Source organism: Oncorhynchus keta, chromosome 26 (genome assembly GCF_023373465.1).
Source record: "Oncorhynchus keta strain PuntledgeMale-10-30-2019 chromosome 26, Oket_V2, whole genome shotgun sequence".
NCBI lineage: Eukaryota > Metazoa > Chordata > Actinopteri > Salmoniformes > Salmonidae > Oncorhynchus > Oncorhynchus keta.
In genome coordinates, this window is record NC_068446.1 from 14,931,713 (window position 1) to 14,953,919 (window position 22,207).

The 22,207-nt window shown below is 40.7% G+C and overlaps 1 protein-coding gene across 2 annotated transcripts in view; it reads right to left on the bottom strand.

Annotated features, from left to right (window-relative positions):
- Window positions 1-19,365, bottom strand: part of LOC118358986 (guanine nucleotide-binding protein G(I)/G(S)/G(O) subunit gamma-12-like) — a 75,845-nt gene extending 56,480 nt beyond the window's left edge. Inside the window, exons 1-2 of one of the 2 annotated variants that reach the window (XM_035737072.2) lie at window positions 19,237-19,365; window positions 19,056-19,102 (exon numbers count right to left, since the gene is read on the bottom strand). The gene's annotated coding sequence lies outside the window, so the exon portion shown is untranslated. The remainder of the gene's footprint in view (window positions 1-19,055; window positions 19,103-19,236) is intronic. The other variant, XM_035737074.2, reaches the window with a different exon arrangement.
- Window positions 19,366-22,207: the final 2,842 nt, after the last annotated feature.

A 22,207-nucleotide genomic window follows, 5' to 3' on the forward strand; every position in this document is an offset into this window, starting at 1 on the left:
AAAGGTGTCTGGTGGAAAGCAGACAGAACCAGGTTCTCCTCTAGGATTTTGCCTGTGCTTAGCTCCATACCGGCAGGTAGCCTAGTGGTTTGAGCATTGGGACAGTAACTGAAATGTTGCTAGATCGAATCCCTGAGCTGACAAAGTAAAAATCTGTCGTTCGGCCCCCGAACAGGGCAGTTAACCCACTGTTCCTAGGCAGTCATTGTAAATAAGAACTTGTTATTAACTGACTTAGTTAAATAAAGGTTAAATAAAATAAAACAAAACATGCAAAAATCCATTTATTTGTTATCCTGAAAAACTCCCCCGTCCTTAATGATTACAAGCATATTCATAACATGATGCAGTCACCAATATGCTTGAAAATATGGAGTGGTACTCAGTGATGTGTTGTATTGGATTTGCCCTGAACATAACACTTTGTACTCAGGGCAAAAATGTAATTGCTTTGCCACATTTTTTTGCAGTATTACTTTAGCGCTTTGTTGCCAACAGAATGCATCTTTTCGAATATTTAAATTCTGTACAGGCTTCCTTCTTTTCACTCCGTCAATTAGGTTAGTAATTGTGGAGTAACTACAATGTTGTTGATCGCTTCCTCGGGTATCTCCCATCACAGCCTGAAACTAACTGTTTTAAAGTCACCATAGGCTTCATGGTGAAATCCCTGAGCGGTTCCCTTCCTCTCCGACAAAGCTACTTCTTTAAAAGGGCTGGGGCCATATGTGGGCTTCTGGATTATTAGGCAACGGGCAGGAAACTTGACATGGAGACCAGAAAGAGATGAAAAGTTCAAACAAAATAACAGGGTATAAAGTGTAACGGCTGGCAAAGTTTAAATGCTACACTATTACTTTATGTCAGTGACGCAACTCTGTTATATGATAGGCCCCACAGAACTTTAAGTGTCCCTTTTAGTGCCCATGAAAGGCTTGAAACTAAAATAAGCTCTTCATAATAATGACAAGGTTTACAATTTAATTTACATTTTAAGGGAAACAGGGGTTTAACTTTAGAGTGAAAGGCTACTCTTTCCCAGGATGTGGTACTTATGTGCTACTCACTCATCTGTGATGATGTTCCCATTGGGGGTTTCCCCCAAATCATCCCAATGACAAGGAAGCATTGTAACAGTATTGGGTGACACAGAGAAGTTGCTCTGTGGGTTGTTTACTGAAAACAACAGTTGGCATTGTGCTTGTATAATTGGAGGGAAACAGGGAAACCACGGTATGTCAGCACCATTTCAAGCTGCTCAAAAAACAACAGCTATTAATAGAGCCGGGAGAAGGGAAATATGGTATACGTCCGAAATTGCATCCTATTCCCTATAGTGCACTACTTTTGACCAGGGCCCATAGGGTTCTGGTCAAAAGTAGTGCACTATAAAGGGAATAGGGTACCATTTGGGACCACACATGGCATTGTTCTTTTCTGAATATGCAAAGTAGTAATTCAAAACATTTTAGGTTCCCACATCACAATCCCTATTATACAGTAACATGCACTCGCCCAACACAAAATACTTGACCATGATAACCTACTAAACCTAGTAACAACCTGTTCTTTCTGAATATGCAAAGGACATTGATTAATCTACAAGTAATTCAAAGAGTTTTAGGTTCCCATAGGACAATCACTTTCCAAAAATACAGTAAGTACATGAATTTGGCAGGTAGCCTAGTGGTTAGAGCGCTGGACTAGTAACCAAGCATTTTCAGGTCTTTCCAGAGATGTTCGATCGGGTTCAAGTCCGGGCTCTGGCTGGGCCACTCAAGGACATTCAGAGACTTGTCCCGAAGCCACTCCTGCGTTGTCTTGGCTGTGTGCTTAGGGTCGTTGTCCTGGCTGTGTGCTTAGGGTCGTTGTCCTGTTGGAAGGTGAACCTTCACCCCAGTCTGAGGTCCTGAGTGCTCTGGAGTAGATTTTCACCAAGGATCTCTTTGTACTTTGCTCCGTTCATTTTTTCCTAAATTCTGACTTGTCCCTGCAGCTGAAAAAAAATCCCCACAGCATGATGATGTCACCACCATGCTTCACTGTAGGGATGGTGCCAGGTTTCCTCTAGACATGACGCTTGGCATTTCCGTTTTTTATTTTTAATAATTGTGCAAAAATGTCTAAACCTGTTTTCGCTTTGGCATTACGGGGAATTGTGTGTAGATTGCTGAGTTTTTAAAATGCATTTAGTCCATTTTAATACATTTTTCGAAGGCGCTGTATGTTATATAATGTAGTTGTTTGACCCAATTCGTGGTCGGATGGCTATTGTTGTAAGACTCTGAAACCAAATATGTTTTATTACCCACTGTGTCTGGCAGTTGCTAAGCAACCTGTTACTTCCCAACCAGGGTACATTCAGTTGCTAAAGCTTCTCCAATCTTATACAGCATCCCAAATGGCATCCTATTCCCTTTATAGTGCACTATACAGGGAATAAAATGTAAATTAGGACACAGCCTTAGTTTTCAGCTAGTCAAGTGTCAACTCAGCTCTTGTTGCCACCACAACATAAACAGCAGCATTATCATGGCACTGATGACTAGAGTCTCTGCTCTGACACATATACATATATGTAACAGGCACCCTATTCCCTATATAGTGTGCTAATTTTGACCAGGGCCCAGGGCCCTCAAGGCTCTAGTCTATATAGTGCACTATGTAGAGAATAGGGTACCATTTGGGACTCAAGCTGAGGGTGAGTAGCATGTGTTGTGTTGCTAACCCTTTACACTCTTGGGAATTGGCCTATATGGACAGGGGTTACCTTTAAGTGTTTCTTACAGAAGAAATATGGAAATGCATAACCATGGTGACAATAAAATGGGAACAGTTTGGAAATTACGGGAAATTATTAGACTGAAGGTGAGGACACAACAGTTCACCTGACACAAGATTGTTGATTTTTATGTGCATTTTAGATTCATTATACATTTTACCAGATTTGTTGATAACGAAATATGAAACTACTCTGGATACATTCAGTAACATAAGAATATTATTGGAACATTTCTGGTAGGCGCAACATAAGACAAACAAATGACAACGGTTAGAGTGAGAGGTCTAACTGGTGTTTCCAAGTGGTCACACCTCTCCAGTTCCTAAGTCATTTCAAAGCACTTCAATGACTCAAAGAAGAGTCTTCAACTATAAGGTGATTTTTTTTTGCGCTCTCTAGCTGTGCCGTTTCGGAACTAGAGCAAGCACATCTTGTAGTTGTTTTGAATGGAACACAACCCTGCGTACCCATCTTTAAACATTTACAGTTGTTGTTTACGCAATCCAAAAACGGGCCGTTATAAATCGCAATCTGGGTCAGGTAGGCATAATTTGAACGCTTGTTCTATTGCCAACATGACGAGCTAAATTATAAAATAGGATCTTACAGTGTAAGACTTTAGCAAGGCAATTCAGAGAAGCAGAATGTCATTTTGGTGGGCATGGAATGGAGTCATGAGTACTCCGATGCATGGTCCCTGGCCAATTTGATTTACAATACGATAAAAATTGGCACATTCTGTTCAGGCCAACCCAGGGTATAACGCCATGTCATCTTGTAACTGTACATCAAACATAGTGATCATAACCGTTGACACTGTATATTACATGCTTTTGATTATATGGAAATGTACAAAGGTGTTTGGCTTGGAGGGGCCAAACTGATGCATTTTCTGCAAATAAATACTCTAAATGACAATATTTTTATTTGGAAATCGGGAGAAATGTTGTCGATTAGTGTACAGAATAAAACAAACATTTTCATTTTACCCAAACATATACCGATAAATAGTAAAACCAGAGAAACTGAATTTTGCAGTGGTCCCTTCAGGGGAAGTTGCCAGAGGCAGGTTGATTTGTTGCTAAAAGTTGATAAATTACCTCGTGATGTCATTGCATGATGACGTCATTACATAATAACGTAAAACTCTGTCATTACGTAGAATACACAATAATGTTACTCAAATTGACTGGCCATCTCGGCGTCAAACATGATTTGACATTTGTTCGTTTCGATTTGTTTGTTTATAATGACATATTTGTAAAAGTACTAAACACAACACTTTATATGATCAGATATTTTTCAAACGCATTGAATTATTAAACAATTACATGTTATTGAACCATTACATTGAATTAATTTACTTTTTAACTGGTAAACCTACACATTCCGAACAATTATAATTTTAAGCAGTGTATTGGCAGTTAGTTAACATGCTACCTATAACTGATCAACAATTATAGGTACAAGCTAATAACAAGGTATATATGCTAACTTATTGAACAAGCATCTTAACTCAAATAATGATGTGTGTGCTAGGCATCTCTCTCCAGCTCTCTCCAGGTTGTTGTGCTGCTTGGCTGGATAGCTGCTCACTGGTTTCCTCCAGATATTGCCACTTCTCTTGCTCACACTGCAGTGCACACTGCCACCATCAGCTGTGTGACTCCGCCAGTTCAAGAAAGTCCACTCCTTGCATACGTACTGTAAATATGATGGGATCATAGATTGGCAAGAAAATCCTCTTCATCTTCACTGTCGAACGGCATTGTCATGGAGCTGGAACCAGCAGAAGAGGGTGGAGTGGCCTTAAAGCTCGATGCGTCTATGGTGCCAAGCTGCTGCAGAACTTCACTCCGTAGTTTATGCTGGTAACAGGTATCGCCAGCCAGCTTCAGTCCATACCGCACCAGGAGTATGGAGTTGAGAGTGTGCAGTGACATTCTATTTCTTATCTTTGACTTGACCACAAATATTTGGCTGAACAGCCATTCAATCTCCGCATTCGAGTGTGGCAAGGATTGCATCTTTGCACACTTCTTCAAATGGATTTGACCCGGAAGGGTTTGTGTAGTTATTCACTCCAAAACGTGACTGTATTTTCAGTTGAGTCCCACCTAAACAGATGGATGTTTCTCCATCGAGAAACAATTGTATCAATTGTTTGGGGCTGGTACCCCAGTAGCTCAGCTACTTTAAACATTTAATTGGTGCCTTTATTGTGCTTTAGCGTTTCCTTAACACTGAACAAGGCCATGTTTCACAAGGCTTCAAGGTTGTCTGGGAGCCTTGCTTGCAGCTCCTTGCTTAAAGCAACAATGTAGTTGATGCACCATCTCCGAATGACCTTTTCGTCCTCTGGCGCAAGACTGAGTTGGTACACCGTACTCTCGAAAAAGGTACCCAAGGTATGGTGATGGACTGAGATGTCCATCAATGGCATCCTTCAGGACATCAATTTTTGCCATAGGGTTGACTACTCTGCTGCAAATTGATGTTAAGAGGTGTACCAGATTGTCCAAAAGCTTGACAGGATCTGTTTGTTCTCTCCCTCAAATGACTTCACTGCAACTTATACGTCGGACAGGATTGATTTCAAGAATGTCAGGTAGACAGTTGGTCTTGTCCATGTACATGGAGTGGAGCACATCCACCATGTCTCAATACTCACTGGCCTTGGTCAACTCAAAGTGGAGTTTCAGTTCCTGGGCCTCCCGGGTGGCGCAGTGGTTAAGGGCGGTGCCACCAGAGACTCTGGGTTCGCGCCCAGGCTCTGTCGTAACCGGCCGTGACCGGGTGGTCCGTGGGGCGACGCACAATTGGCCTAGCGTCGTCCGGGTTAGGGAGGGTTTGGCCGGTAGGGATATACTTGTCTCATCGCGCACCAGCCACTCCGTGTTTCCTCCGACACATTGGTGCGGCTGGCTTCCAGGTTGGATGCGCGCTGTGTTAAGAAGCAGTGCGGCTTGGTTGGGTTGTGTATCGGAGGACGCATGACTTTCAACCTTCGTCTCTCCGGAGCCCGTACCGGAGTTGTAGCGATGAGACAAGATATTAGCTACTAAAACAATTGGATACCATGAAATTGGGGAGAAAAAGCAGTAAATTCACACAAAAAAAAAAAAAAAAGTTTCAGTTCTTCCCACTGGCTCATTATTACAGCAGACTAAATCGATAGCCAACGTGGCACACACTTTGGCGATCTGCAGGGGTTTCTGGCCACAATTAATGGTGGCATACACTGCTTTGTACGCCTTGCGCCATTTTGGGGAAATCAAAAACCAGTTGTAGGTTTCCCTGATTATGTACTCAACACTCCAAGGGATGGTTTCTTTGAATGCTACACTGACAGCCAATTGTAAAGAATGGCACACACAGCGGATGATTACCAAATTGGGCAATCACATTCTACCTTTAAAATCGTGTACACCCCGTTGTGCACCCCAGTCATCACGGACACATTATCAGTGCCAATACCCTGAAGAAGGTAACACTTCTCAAAAAACTAAACTACCGCCTTTGCTATTGATCTGGCATTGCCCCCCTCCAATTCATCCAGCCCGAGAAATGTGGACACAACAGTTCTTTTTTTTATCACTGAAATACCGAATCACCACACCCAGGTATTTCAAGACACTGAGATCAGTGGATCAGTGGAAGCAAAAGGAGACTGAACTTCTCATCCCCCACATCTGATGTTACACTTTTGAGAAAATAAGGAGCCAGTACTCCCCTAATGATTTCTGTGCACTTGGTGCGGTGCATTTGGAAGTTTGTTGCTGCCACAGAATCTGGAAAAGCAGCTTTGCAAGTCATACCTAAATGGTCACATGCTAGCAGCGAACAATGCTCCACAATGGCCAGTGCAATAGTAGCTTCTGCAGTTATCCACTTTCATAACCAACCATGGTAATGTAGACTGCGTTGCGGGGTTGTACGGTTTTGATTTATTTATATGCTTTGCTGTAGTACAATGTTTTTTGTTGTCATACATTTTTGAAAGCATATCTGATTTGCAGTACGCACAGTATGCCTGACAATCATCCCCAATTACGGGCTTCAGTCACCCTTTCAATTCAGGAACAGACTCCCACTCGTCTGTACAATTTTGATTGAGACATGTTGATTGATGTAAGTTCTGTTCAAGATCAAACATTCGTGACCAACTATATTCATTGGGTTTGGCTCGTCAAACCCGTGCTACTACTGCTGCAGTCAGCCAACAATGATTTGCAATTTGCTGAAATTGCTGCTGGCCTGCTGCTTCCATGTGCACGAGCTGTGCGCCTGCTGCTGACATCACTCACAATGCACTTTTGCAGTCAGGCACGTGCGTTGTGACTGAGTGTGTGACAGAGAAAATCTTTTTTTGTGTCATTTAGAGGGAAATTGTGTGCATTTTAGCGTTTCAGTCACTTTTCAAAAGTAGCTAATAGTTTTTTTTAAATATATTTTTTAAATAGCTACATTTGTTGCTAGGTGTTGTTTGGAAAAGAAGTTGCCAGGGTACTCTGAAAAGTTGGTACATCTAACAACAAAATTGCTAAGTTGGCATTACTGGCTGCGCAGTCTAGATTTCTGGCTCAGAGTTTTGACAATGGTCCTTCTCCCTCATGGTTGAACATTGAAAAGTTTGAGGTAGATGAGGACACTGGGGCAGAATTATTTTACAAATGGGACAGGAAGTCCATAAAAACCATCACCGACAACCCTTTAATTATACATTCTGTCCTGGCATGGGGCAAACTGCATGAGCTGTTCAGATGAGGAATTTTTTTCCCCTAAAACCCCACTATGGAACTATAGATGTATTCCTATGTTTTCCCAGAATAGTCATTTTAGTCCATGGTCTAATAAGGGTATCATTCTTCTGGAACATTGTTATGAGAGAATTCTTATGTCATTTGAACAGCTGAAACAGAAATACCACTTGTCTAACAGGGACTTCTTTAGTTACCTGTTATTAGGGTGACTCTCAAAAGGACAATGGAACCTACCTAAGATGTCACCTATTGAACAACTCTGCCATGCAGACCAACCACTGTCCAAGACCAGTGACGTACTGTATGCAGTGATGGTGTTACTTCCACATTGAACTCCAGATTCAGACTGATCCAGTTTAATTTCCTCCATCAGCTCTATATCATCCCATCTAGATGTTCAACCCTGATATCTCCTCCTTATGGCTCAGATGAAGGAACATTCCTCCATTCCACTTGGCAGAGTTCAAAACTACACCGTTTCTGGCAGGGTATATGCGATACTATATCCTCAATTAATGGGGTTGCATTCCCTTTAGAAGCAAAGGTTTGTCTCCTGGGTAATTTTACTAATTACAATCTTAGGCAAAGCCATACTATAAAGCTAACAGAAATATTGCTAGCGATAGCCAAGAAATGTATTGCCTTGAAATGGACAATCAGATTACCTCCTGCCAGTTGCAATGTGGCTATCAGAAGTTAATAGTTGTATCGAACTGGAGAAAAATCACTTACTGCTTGAGGAATAAGTTAGAGACATTTTACAGAATTTGGAAACCTTTTGACTATATGGAGAATCTCCCCTCACATCATATTGATTGCATCTCTATATAATCCTCACGTAATATTTCACATTTAATGTATAGTATGTAGTTTACGGCAGGTCATATGATCAAATGTCTCCATTTAAAAAAAATGTATATATATATATAATTATTTTTTACACTCATCTGTTGTCTTGTAAGGTTGTCACTGTTATATTGTTGTCTGATATCTTTTCATTTGTTGTGAATGTTCTTAACTGGAAAAAGCAAATAGAAAATATTCAACAACAAGACAAGTTTGATTGAGCCTCTGCCATGTATACACTTGTCTTAGATTATGTGCTAGATTGTTGAGACCATAAAAATAATTGTACCAACCTTATTCATTGGACCTGTCGAAGGCGTTTGATACAGTTGACCATTTCTTACTCGTTCAAAGATGGTCTGAAATAGGCCAAGATCAGGATTTTTCACAATTGATCCAAGAACTATCTAAATGGACAGAACACAACGTGTTGCTTACTGACCATATCAAATGTAGTCCTCAATGTTACGAAAGCTGTGCCGCACGGGTCCATTATTCTCTTCACTATTTAAATAAACTATTTATATAAATAATATAGGTCTATCTGTTGAAACCTGTAACATTCATCTCTATGCAGATGATACAGTTATGTATTCCTGTGCCCCCCTCAGTACAGCAGGCCATTCATGACCTTCAACATGGTTTTGACTCAATTAAAAAATCTTAAACTAGTGCTAAATGCTAATAAAACCACATGCATGTCGTTCTATAGGTCTTGTAATATTGACTCTGATGATCTGCACATTTGAACATTAAAAGGGAGCCCAAAGTGAGCAAGTTCCCCATTAAAAAAGTCATGGGGAACTTTTCAAAGTAGTGATTAAGCCTCGTCCTACTATGAAGGATTGGGGTGCTGACGGGAAAACCTCTTCCTGTGGCTCAGTTGGTACGATTATGGTGCAAGCCACTCCAGGGTTGTGGGTTCAATTCCCATAGGGGATGCATACACTCACTGTAAGTCAGTCAGTCAATGTCCCATGCAGACAAGCACTAGTGATTCATGGGAGGAAGTAAATAGGGAGAGGAGTAGTGGGAGTTAAAGAGTAAATTACATGTTCTTTATTACAGAACGCAGCAGTTCCAAAGCAGCTAGAGAAGCACTTAGGAGACTTAGTGCACTGTACATAATATAACTGTGGCTGAGTGTTTACCCAATACAATGGTCGGCAGGACGCTGGGTCCTCAACATGTTATCACAGGAAAACATCATCCTGTCATGTTTTTGCTAAACGTTGGGCATCAACCAAATGGCCATGCTCCCAGCAGGGTTTGTGGTGCCAATTGGCCATGCTCCCAGCAGGGTTTGTGGTGCCAATTGGAAAAGATGAGCGTCAACCACTTGATACTTATGTCAATACATTGCATTCAATGGGAAAATGACAGTGCCACAAGGTTGATGCTTATGTCAATACATTACATTTAATGAAAAAAAAGATGTCACAGGGTTGATGCTTATTTCAAGACATCCCTCTCTTCCTCCCTCCCTCTACTTCTTTGCCTCAATGTGTCTCTTCTCTCCCACCTTCTTTCACCTCAATCATTCTCTCTCGCCTTCCCACATTTCACTGACATCCCTCTCTCTCCCCTCCCTCCCTCCCTCCTAGGGCTGTGGTGGTCATGACATTTTGTCAGACGGTAACTGTCATGCAAATGACTGCTGGTCTCACGGTAATTGACAGTTAATTAGCATAAACACATTTAGCATCTTCAGGCCTCTACACCGCTGATGCGCGCCTTTGGAACAACTACATTTAAAAAAAAAATCTATTTAATATATACCTTTCACCATAAATCCATTGTTTATTTTAGGTAGGTCAACAAAATATATATACACATTACAATATAAAGAAAATGCATTTCAGACAAACAGAACAGTATATTCTGAATCGGCCTACTGTATTTTATCTGGCTATGATGCGCCATGCCAATTGCAGCCTAAGCTGTAGGCTAGTTCATTTAGCAGACAAGATATGCATATAAATCCCTTGCCATTATTTTATGTTCTATAATTTAATAGTAAAAATAATAAAATAGAAAGGATTTTTTTCCTATTCCCGAGCAAGTGCGAATATGAAGTGGCTAAGCGGTCATTTGAAACAGGTTCTATACACCAGATTGAGTTATTTGGCAACTTTAGTTGTGAATGATACCAACCTTAGAAATCAAAACATACCGTGCAGTCGGAAAAGTATTCAGACCTCTACACTCTTTCCACATTCTGTTACGTTACAGCCTTCTAAAATGTATTAAATACAATATTTTCACAATCAATCTACATACAATACCCCATAATGACAAAGCAAAAACAAGTTCAGTTTTATCAAATTTATCAAATATGAAAACAGAAATACCTTATTTACACAAGTATCCAGTCCCTTTGCTCTGAGACTCGAAATTGAGCTCAGGTGCAACATGCTTACATTGATCATGCTTGAGATGTTTTTACAACATGATTTGGAAAGGCACACACCTGTCTATATAAGGTCCCACAGTTAATAGTACGTCGGAGCAAAAACTAAGACATTGGTTGAAGGAATTGTGTCGAGGCACAGATCTGGGGAAGGGTACCAAGTATTGTCTGCAGCATTGAAGGTCCCCAAGAACACAGTGGCCTCCATCATTCTTAAATGGAAGAAGTTTTGAACCACCAAGTCTCTTCCTAGAGCTAGCCGCTTGGCCAAACTGAGCAATCGAGGGAGAAGGGCCTTGGTCAGCGAGGTGACCAAGAACCCGATTGGACCTCTGACAGAGTTCCTCTGTGGAGATGGGAGAACCTTCCAGAAGGACAACCATCTCTGCAGCACTCCACCAATCAGGCCTTTATGGTAGAGAGGTCAGACGGAAGCCACTCCTCAGTGAAAGGTACATGGCAGCCCGCTTGGAGTTTGCCAAAAGGCATCTAAAGACTCTCAGACCATGAGAAACAAGATTCTCTGGTCTGATGAAACCAAGATTTAACTATATGGCCTGAAATCCTTTCTGTAAACCCGGCACCATCCCTACTGTGAAGCATGGTGGCGGCAGCATCATGCTGTGGGGATGTTTTTCAGCGGCTGCCAGACTAGTCAGGATCGAGGAAAAGATGAACGGAGCAAAGTACAGAGAGATCCTTGATGAAAACCTGCTCCAGAGTGCTCAGGACCTCAGACTGGAGAGAAGGTTCACCTTCCAATAGGACAACAACCCTAAGCACACAGCCAAGACAACGCAGGAGTGGCTTCGAGACAAGTCTCTTAAAGTTCTTAATTGGCCCAGCCAGAGCCCGGACTTGAACCCAATCGAACATCTCTGGAAACACCTGGAAATAGGCATCGGAGTCATATGCATCGGAGTCATGTCTTTCCCGGGTATTTTACAGCTTGGTTCTAGCATAAAGCATCGCAGACCAAAGCTCTGTTATAGATCACTTTATATAATCTGATCGTTATTTTTTCAATATTTTAAGGAGGGTGGAAGAGATGAATGAAGGGGAAGGGAGAGAGGGGGATAAAGAGGAGGTAGAGAGAAAGATAGAGGGAAGCAAAGAGTGAGAGAGGGAGGGAGAGCCAGTGAGTGAGCGAGTCGAAGATGGGGATTAGAGAAGAGAGAGAGACGTGTCTGTGAGTCTCATATTGACTGCAATATATTGGCATAAGCTTCAATAGATTGACGCTCATCTTTTCTTATTGGCACCGCAAAGCTTGCTGGGAGCATGGCCAGTTCACATAAGCGTTGGTTGATGCCTAACATGTTGCAAAAACATGACAGGATGACGTTTTAAGGCGGATAATGGGCAGAGGTCCTGGATTATGTTAGTTAGAGAAGAGGTGGGGCAGCTAACGCGCAAGCACACAGACATACCACACAAGCACAGACACACAGCAGGAGTCTATAAATACCCCCATCACATCAAAGCAGTCACAGCAGCAGCACCAAGGCTCTCTCGTACTGTCTGAAGGTGACCTAGCCAATGTCAGTTACAGTACAGCCATTTGCCTGCATTCACAACACGCAGTGCATTAAGAACACACCATATAGACAGTCCTGAATAACCACCTGCACTAAGCAAGCACCAGGTTGTCTGCGTGCCTCTACAGGGTCGTGACAAGGAAATCCAACAAGGAAGTGCTGAGGATGCACAACTGGGCTGTTCTGTTTCAGAACCTCCCCCACTTCAGTGTGCAGACCACAGATCAACACACACACACACACACACACACACACACACACACACACACACACACACACACACACACACACACACACACACACACACACACACACACACACACACACACACACCTTTGCATCCAGTCAACAGTGTGGCCCTAACACTTGTATGTTGTTTTTTTTTCGTTTTGGAGAACTGAAGAAAAAATCAAATTGTGTTTGTTTTCAAATTACAAGTTTGGCCAAGCGGCTTAATTACTTGTGTGTACAAGTAATTAATCCCTTAAAAAGGGTGAAGCTGTGAACAGAATCGTGTGCTGCTATTGACGCAGTCTGACCTGTCACTATTGGGCTGGACCGGTTTGGGCATACAAAAAAAGAGGCAATGTTTAGAATTATAATGAAAAACTCATTAATTGACTCAGACAACAGAATGACACTCCAACAACAGTACCAGATTTCATAGAGATTTGGCAACCACAAGCATGACTGCCCAGCGTCATACTGATGTCTGCTTCCAAAAATAACTTCCTCCCATCACCCCCTCTTCACCACTCACACCCCTCCCAGTGGACTAGCCTCTTTAAACATTCATTCACAGGAGCAGAAAGCAATTTTCAGCTGGTTTCCACTAGGGAGCCCAACATACGGCAAACTATGGTTCAGGGTCCCACTCTCCCACAGTACACTGCTATCTCAGTAAAGCTCTGGTAGTGGAGGAAAACATGTCCTTTGTCTAAATCTCTTAAAATAATACACCAACAAGAACATGCCAAGTCAGTCTCCTTCTGCTTCTCCTCCTCCTCCCCTTCTACCTCCCTCCTCTCCCCCACATTACCCTCAACAGTAATTTCAGTGTGTGGTCCTTTTTGCAAATCAATGGTCTCATTAAACTGAAGGGCGATTCCATGCTAGCGTAGGCCAAAAATATTTCACATGCTCTTTACATTTGTATTAGAAACAATTTGAGAAAATCATGGTGAAAAGGGGCCATTTTAGCCTCCTGTAAGAACCTAATATCTCTGAACTGTACATGATAAAGACAACATCTGGGTGTCATTGTACTCCTTCTAGTGTTCTCTAAAATATGGAGAATGTCTTGATTCTGAATTTTTTGTTGTTGATTTATTTAACATATTGATATCTCAAAAGTACCCTTTTTGATTCTGTTCATTTTAGGACATATTGTTTTGTACAATATACTGGAAAGGGAAAGGGGATACCTAGTCAGTTGCACAACTGAATGCATTCAACGGAAATGTGTCTTCCGCATCCAACCCAACCCTTCTGAATCAGAGAGGTGCAGTGGGCTGCTTTAATCGATGTCCATGTCATTGATGCCAGGGGAGCAGTTGTTTTCGGGGGGGGTTAACTGCCTTGCTCAAGGGCAGAACTGCAGATTTTTCTACCTTGCTCCCTCTGAGATTCGAACCTGCGACCTTTCGGTTACTAGACTAATGCTCTTAATTAACCGCTAATTCTGATACATTTTATGAGCAGTACTAACAGAGTGAATGGAAAAATGGATTCAACTGGAACTCCCTCTGCTGGTGATTTGCTGAATCTGCAATCAGAAATGAGGGCTGTGATTGGTTATTGACCTATAATGTCAGAGCACACTATAGTGAGTATAATGGCACCAAGATGTCTGTATCAGATACGGTTCAAAGATAATAGGCTCTTACAGGAAACATGTATTGGTCTAAAAACAGCTTAAAAATGGCCAATCATCATGAATTTTTCAAAAGTAATTTGTTACAAATGTAAAAAATCATGTCAAACATCCTCACTCCTAATGAAGTTATGTTAGAATTGCAAGAACAATCTCAGATACCAAAAATATGGAATCGCCCTAAAGGTCACACCTCTTTTCATTCTACTTGACTTTCATCCTCTTGCATTGATCCAAGAAACACACAAAGAGGGAGGGAGCAACACAAAACACTACTGCTGACTAACTACAGTGTGTGTGTTCCTTCTGTTGGTGTGAATTAATGGAAGACACCCTGGTAACCCAATGACACAGATGAGGCGAGACATGGAGGGTTTTAATTCCATCTACGCTGCTCAGTTGTCCAGGCAACGCTCTCTATGACATCACCATTCCGGATGAAAGAACTGTGCTCCAGAGCCCCCGGGGGAAAAGGTGAGATTGTCCCTTTTAACGCTGTCATGGTTGCTTCCTGCAAGCTGCTTGTCATTCCTCTGTGATACAGCAGGTTTGATGCAACAACAGCCATTTATTTTAGTCACTTACATCACACACGTAAGGTGACAAGACTTTGGACATTTTAATCAGGGAGCTGAATTTTCTTTTAAATAATAATAAATATATATATTTAAATCAACACACAACCGTTCATGAAGTTTGGGGTCACTTGGAAATGTTCTTGTTTTCGAAAGATTTTATTATTTTTTAATTGTCCATTAAAATAACATCAAATTGATCAGAAGTACAGTGTAGACATTGTTAGTTGTAAATGACTATTTTAGCTGGAAACGGCTGTTTTTTAACGGAATATCTACATAGGCGTACAGAGGCCCATTATCAGCAACCATCACTCCTGTGTTCCAATGGAACGTTGTGTTAGCTAATCCAAGTTGATAATTTTAAAAGGCTAATTGATCATTAGAAAACCCTTTTGCAATTATGTTACCACAGCTGAAAACTAATCTTCTGATTAAAGAAGCAATAAAACTGGCCTTCTTTAGACTAGTTGAGTATCTGGAGCATCAGAATTTGTGGGTTCGATTACAGGCTCAAAATGGCCAGAAACAAAGAACTTTCTTCTGAAACTCGTCAGTCTATTCTTGTTCTGAGAAATGAAGGCTATTCCATGTGAGAAATTGCCAAGAAACTGAAGATCTCATACAACACTGTGTACTACTCCCTTCACAGAACAGCGCAAACTGGCTCTAATCAGAATAGAAAGAGGAGTGGGAGGCCCTGGTGCAAAACTGAGCAAGAGGACAAGTACATTAGAGTGTCCAGTTTGAGAAACAGGGTAGCCTAGTGGTTAGAGTGTTGGACTAGTAATCGGAAGGTTGCAAGTTCAAACCCCTGATCTGACAAGGTACAAATATGTCGTTCTGCCCCTGAACTGGCAGTTAACCCACTGTTCCTAGGCAGTCATTGAAAATAAGAATTTGTTCTTAAGTGACTTGCCTAGTTAAATAAACGGTTAAAAAAAATAACAATAATAAGTCCTCAACTGGCAGCTTCATTAAATAGTACCCGCAAAAGACCAGTGTCAACAGTGAAGAGGTGACTATGGGATGCTGGCCTTCTAGGCAGAGTAGTAAAGAAAAAGCCATATCTCAGACTGGCCAACATAAATAAAAGATTAAGATGAGCAAAAGAACACAGACACTGGACAGAGGAACTCTGCCTAGAAGGCCAGCATCCTGGAGTCACCTCTTCACTGTTCTGGATGCCTTGTAAGGATCTGACGACGAGTGTGTAATCAGATCACATCAGATGGTGCATGAAATCTAAGGAAGTCGCAAGGTTTTTCTCACCTGAGGTAGAGTATCTCATGATAAGCTGTAGACCACACTATTTACCAAGATAAAGTTTAATCTATATTCTTTGTAGCTGTCTATTTACCACCACAAACCGATGCTGGCACTAAGACCGCACTCAATGAGCTGTATACAGCCATAAGCAAACAGGAAAACACTCATCCAGAGGCAGCGCTCCTAGTGGCCAGAGACTTTGATGCAGAAAAACTTAAATCTGTTTTATCTCATTTCTACCAGCATGTTAAATGTGCAACCAGGGGGGCCCTCTAGACCACGTTTACTCCACACACAGAGACACATAAAAAGCTCTCCCTCACCCTCCATTTGGCAAATCTGACCATAATTATATCCTATATCCTCCTGATTCCTGCTTACGATCAAAAACTAAAGCAGGAAGCACAAGTGACTTGGTCAATAAAAAAAAAAGTGGTCAGATGAAGCAGATGCTAAGCTACAGGACGGTTTTAGTAGCACAGACTGGATCATGTTCCGAGATTCTTCTGATGGCAATGAGGAGTACACCACATCAGACACTGGCTTAATCAAGAAGTGCATTGATGACGTTGTCCCCACAGTTACTGTACGTACATACCCTAACCAGAAGCCATGGATTACAGGCAACATCAGCACTGAGCTAAAAGGTAGAGCTGCCGCTTACATGGAGTGGGACTCTGCCCTCTGAACCATCAAACAGGCAAAGCGCCAATACAGGACTACGACTGAATCGTACAACACCGGCTCCAATGCTCATGTATGTGGCAGGGCTTGCAAACTATTACAGACTACAAAGAGAGGCACAGCCACGAGCTGCCCAGTGACACAAGTCTACCAGACAAGCTAAATGACTTCTATGCTCACTTAGAGAAAAGTAACACTGAAACATGCATGAGAGCATCAGCTGTTCCGGACGACTGTGTGATCACGCTCTATGTAGCCAATGTGAGTAAGACCTTTAAACAGGTCAACATTCACAAGGCAGACTGATTACCAGGACGTGTCCTCTGAGCATGCATTGACCAACTGGCTCATCACGAAGCTAAAGGCCCTCGGACTAAACACCTTCCTCTGCAACTGGATCCTGGACTTCCTGAAGGGCTGCCTCCAGGTGGTAAGGGTAGGTAACAACACATCCACCACACTGATCCTCAACACGGGGGCCCCTCAGGGGTGCGACAGCCTATAGGGAGGAGGTCAGACACCTAGCCGTGAGGTGCCAGGACAACAACCTCTCCCTCAACGTGATCAAGACAAATGAGATGATTGTGGACTACAGGAAAAGGAGGACCGAGCATGCCCCCCATTCTCATCGGCGGGGCTTTAGTGGAGCAGGTTGAGAGCTTTAAGTTCCTTAGTGTTCACATCACCAACAAACTAACATGGTCCAATCACACTAAGAAAGTCACGAAAAGGGCACGACAAAACCTATTCCTCCTCAGGAGACTGAAAAGATTTGAATGGGTCCTCAGATCCTCAAAAGGTTCTACAGTTGCACCATAGAGAGCATCCTGACTGGTTGCATCACTGCCTGGTATGGCAAATGCTTGGCCTCTGACCACAAGGCACTACCGACAGTGGGGTAGTGCGTATGGCCCAGTACATCACTGGGGCCAAGCTTCCTGCCATCCAGGACCTCTATACCAGGCGGTGTCAGAGGAAGGCCCTAAAAATTGTCAAAGACTCCAGCCACCCTCGTGATAGACTGTTCTCTTTGCTACCGCACGGCAAGCGGTACCAGAGCGCCAAGTCTAGGTCCAAAAGGCTTCTTAACAGCTTCTACCCTCAAGCCATAAGACTCCTTAACAGGTAATCAAAGGGCTACCCAGACCCCTCTTTTAGGATGCTGCTACTCTATACCGGTACCCCCTGTATATAGCTATTCTTATTTTACTGGTGCTGTTGAATTATTTGTTACTTTTATTTTCATTTTTTTACAGTGTAGTTTCAAGAAGAAAAAAAAGCGTTAAAGGGCTTGTAAAGTAAGCATTTCACTGTTGTATTCGGCACGTGACAAATACAATTCGATTTGATTTTAAGCACTTGAGACTTACCAAAAAGACTCACAGCTGTAATCAGTGTGAAAGGTGCTTCTACAAAGTGACTATCTATATTTCATTTTCAATACATTTACAAAAATGCTTTTTCACTTTGCCATAATGGGGTATTGTGTGTAGATGGATGAGAAAAAAAAACATTTAATCCATTTTGAATTCAGGCTGTAACACAACAACATGTGGAATAAGTCAGGGGGCCCAAATTGGTGTCATTCAGTTTTACAGTTAAGCATCATATGACAGCTCTGTATCACCTACAGATGTAACATTATGGAGTCTCAAAGGAGGCCTGGGTAAGGCCAAAATGTCACAAATATACCAACTTCAATTCATTATTTTTCAATTATGCTTTAAGATAGAAAAGTGAAATATATGTCAACAATCCTTCCTCCAAAAGGAACTGTATGTTGATAACATTTCGTGAAAATACAAAAAAAATATCATGGTCCTGTTTTGTTCTAGTTTAGTGAGGAATCACCCGTAAGGTAGAGAGAGATGGGCAATACATTGATTTTGATCAAAGAGTACCATTAGTAACGTTAGTATTCAACACAGGTTTTGAAGTATAGCTATAAATTCCTCAATAAAAGTCAGCATTCAGGATAACATCAACTATTTTCTCTACCAAATGGCAAAAACTTTGGCAAATTACAATGCAATTAAAGCCATTTATACTTTAGTGTAAAACGAACACATTTACAAAATGCAATGTTGTTACTGGAGTAAACCAGTGATGCTACACATTTGCTTACACCCATATGAATAACAAACTGGCCATGACAAGACTGACAACGGCATCATGCAAAAGTGAGAGAAACCCTAGTCCTGTGTAGCACAAAAATAAGTATCCTAATCCTACACATCCATTCCGACTATATTCCGTGGAAGTTCAGTTACATGTGCTGTAGTCGCCTATAATATTAGAATTGTATTTACACTCACCTGTGTTATGGACTCGGTTCCAAGCGCAAAGTGGAAAGGGTCTAGGGCTGTAAATAGTCAAAAATAATTTTTCATTGCCTTCTTGGAATCGATAAAGTATGTTGAAGTCAGTGAAAATCGCGTCGTGTAGACTTTCTTGTGTAAAAAGTCATTAATTATTTTTCAATCAACATAAACCTACCGTTATGACCAACTCCGTCGCCTTTGCTTCTACCGCGATTTCGCTAAATTGCGCAGCTGGATGACAGACGGGGAACGACCTTCTCTCTGAATACATAGAATCGTGGGAACGCTGACTGGAGGACTGAAGTTGTGGCATTTCTTCCCATCCTCTCCTTCCCAATATGTAGAGCGCCCTCTGCCTGTGAGTCTGCCTGTGACTGTGAGTCTGCCTGCCTGCCTGCCTGCCTGTTGCTCAATCTCATAGCTAGGCCTACATTGTTCAGTCTGACACCAGCTCTCGAAGTCCTTCTATTCCTACTGTAAAGAAAATTGGAAAGAGATTTAACTCCTGGTTATTAATAGATCTATCTTTATCTGGACGTGTACTTTTATCAAAATCTGAAGGTCTGTCCAGATGAGTTCATACCCCACTTGCCTTGGATGTTCCTCTGTCAGTGACTATAATGGTTGATTCTAAATTATTTAACTTCATATGGAGGAATAAACCTCATTATTTAAGAAAATATGTTGTAATATGTAGGACCCAAAGTGAGGGAGGGTTAAATGCTCTGGATTTTAAAACTTCTAATATAATATTTAAGATGAAATTGATACAAAACTATTTAATAAAAATGATTGCATTTGGAATATCATCCCTGTAATATTCCAACAGATTGGTGGTCTAGAATTCTTACTCAAATGCAACTTTGATGTAGGTAAAATCCCTATTAAGCTTGCAAACGTTCATAAACAAGTACTTCTAACTTGGAAAATCATGTACAAACACAAATGTTCCCCACATAGGTATACAATCTGGAATAATAAAGACATAAAATACAAAAACAAGTCTTTCTTTTTCCAGAACTGGTTTGACGGCAACATTATTTGGGTTAAACAATTAGTGAATAATGATGGACAACTATATGATTATCCAGAATTTATGAGAACACACAATGTTACATTCACTCCTGAGGAGTATCAAATAGTTGTTAGAGCTGTCCCTAAAGGTGCTATTCTTCTTTTAGGAGAATATAACAATGCTCCAAGTGCAGCTGTTGAGGATTTTGTAGCCTCAATACAATTAGAAGTAATTGATATTTTAAACTATAATATATATAAACTTTAAACATATATATAAGGAAACTATGTCAATATGTTACTACTCCCTCTGCTAAAATGTACTGGAATGCAGCCCTAGGACAAGTGAACTGGAACAAAGTTTAGTTGTTGTCTGGTAAATATTGTATATCTAATAAGGTGAAAGAAGTATCATACAAACTCATTGATAGAATCTACCCTGTAAAGTCCTTTACTATACACAGATTTAAAATAGCTATTGATAACAAATGTGTATTTTGTGGTTGTGATCCAGAAACTCCTAGACCATTTATTTTGGGACTGTTCTTATGTCAGAAGATTTTGGAGTGAGTTAGAAGATTTTATTTGAAAAGAAACTAATATTAATGTTAATCTGATAGATTGATGTTATTTTATTTTGATCCAAATGAAATGGACCATGATTTAACTCTCATTGTTAAATTGTTTATCTTTCATGGAAGATTCTTTATCCATAAAATTAAGTGGGCAGAGAACAAACGCATTTTCACATTATTTAAGATCAAATTTAAATATTATTTTGAAATGATTAGTAAATGTAAAAACAAAAAAGCAATTATGCACCAAAGAAGTATTTAACAAATTGAAAATTAATGTTGATATGTAATACCCTGTCTGTTAGGTTTATGTACTCTTGTTTGTATATTTCTGTTTTTTTTGTGTGTATTTGTTTTGTATTTGTTGTGTTCATAATTCAAAAGAAAGAAAGAAAAAGCGATTTTTCGTGAGCCAGGCTGTACCGATGCTTGAATGAAATGTAGGCAATCTATTAAAATACTTATCAAGTTCAAGTTTATTTGCACCCACATACTGTAACAGTCAATACCAAACAAGAATGCATGGGCATGACAAATCGCATATCATACATTTGACAATGCACATTTATATAACGATAAGGTAAAATATCATATATCATTGGCAAAGAGAATAAATTGACAAACCATGATATGCATGTCATAGCGCTTTACCATATGTATGACGATAATGCTCCCAACATCAAGTCGTAGACAGAGTGCGATTTTGTATAATATATTTATATACAATGGGGTACAAAATTATTGGCACCCTTGATAAAGATGAACAATAATGACTGTCTACGTAAAATAAATAATGCAAATACTGATCTATATTGTACGTTCAAAGAAATTAGTAAATTATATTATACTTATACAATTTCTCAGAGAAAGAGATTTAGTTTAACAAGTAATAATAGTGTTTCTCAAAAAGGTATGGGGTCCAAAATTATTGACACCCCTAAATGACACAATACATTACTTACCATTAATTTCTATTTGGCACCAAATAATCTGAAACACAACCAAAACGAACGGCACATTCAACAAATCTGATCTGACAAAGTGGATATTTGTCAAATCCGTAATGATGTATGTATTATGGTTGGTTACTTAAGTCTACATTTACATGTTGGTCATTTAGCACAGGGGTTCCCAAACTTTTTCACTCGGGCCCCCCTTCCAGCACCGTGGAATATCACGCTGCCTCCCTCCTCGCGCACCACGTCTATTTCTATGGGCACAAGCATAGTTCATGACACAAACCGTTCACACCCTCTTATTGGTGGAAAGAATTTTGCAGGAATAAAGTTTATTTCCTGCAACCCCCCTCATAAAAAAATCAAGGTGTGCAAAGAAAGTTATGCCGTTTTAAAGCAAATGTTACTGTATTTCTATGCATTTTCCATGTCTAGTGTGTATTCGTGTAATATTTGAGTGACAAAAGAATGTCAACAATATCTATGGGCTAATAAAAACCGAAATAAAAATATGCTAGTTAATCTGGACATTTCTGACAAGTTATAAATAGATCTGTAAGGTATGCAATAACTAACATGACAAGAGAGACTGATGATGCAC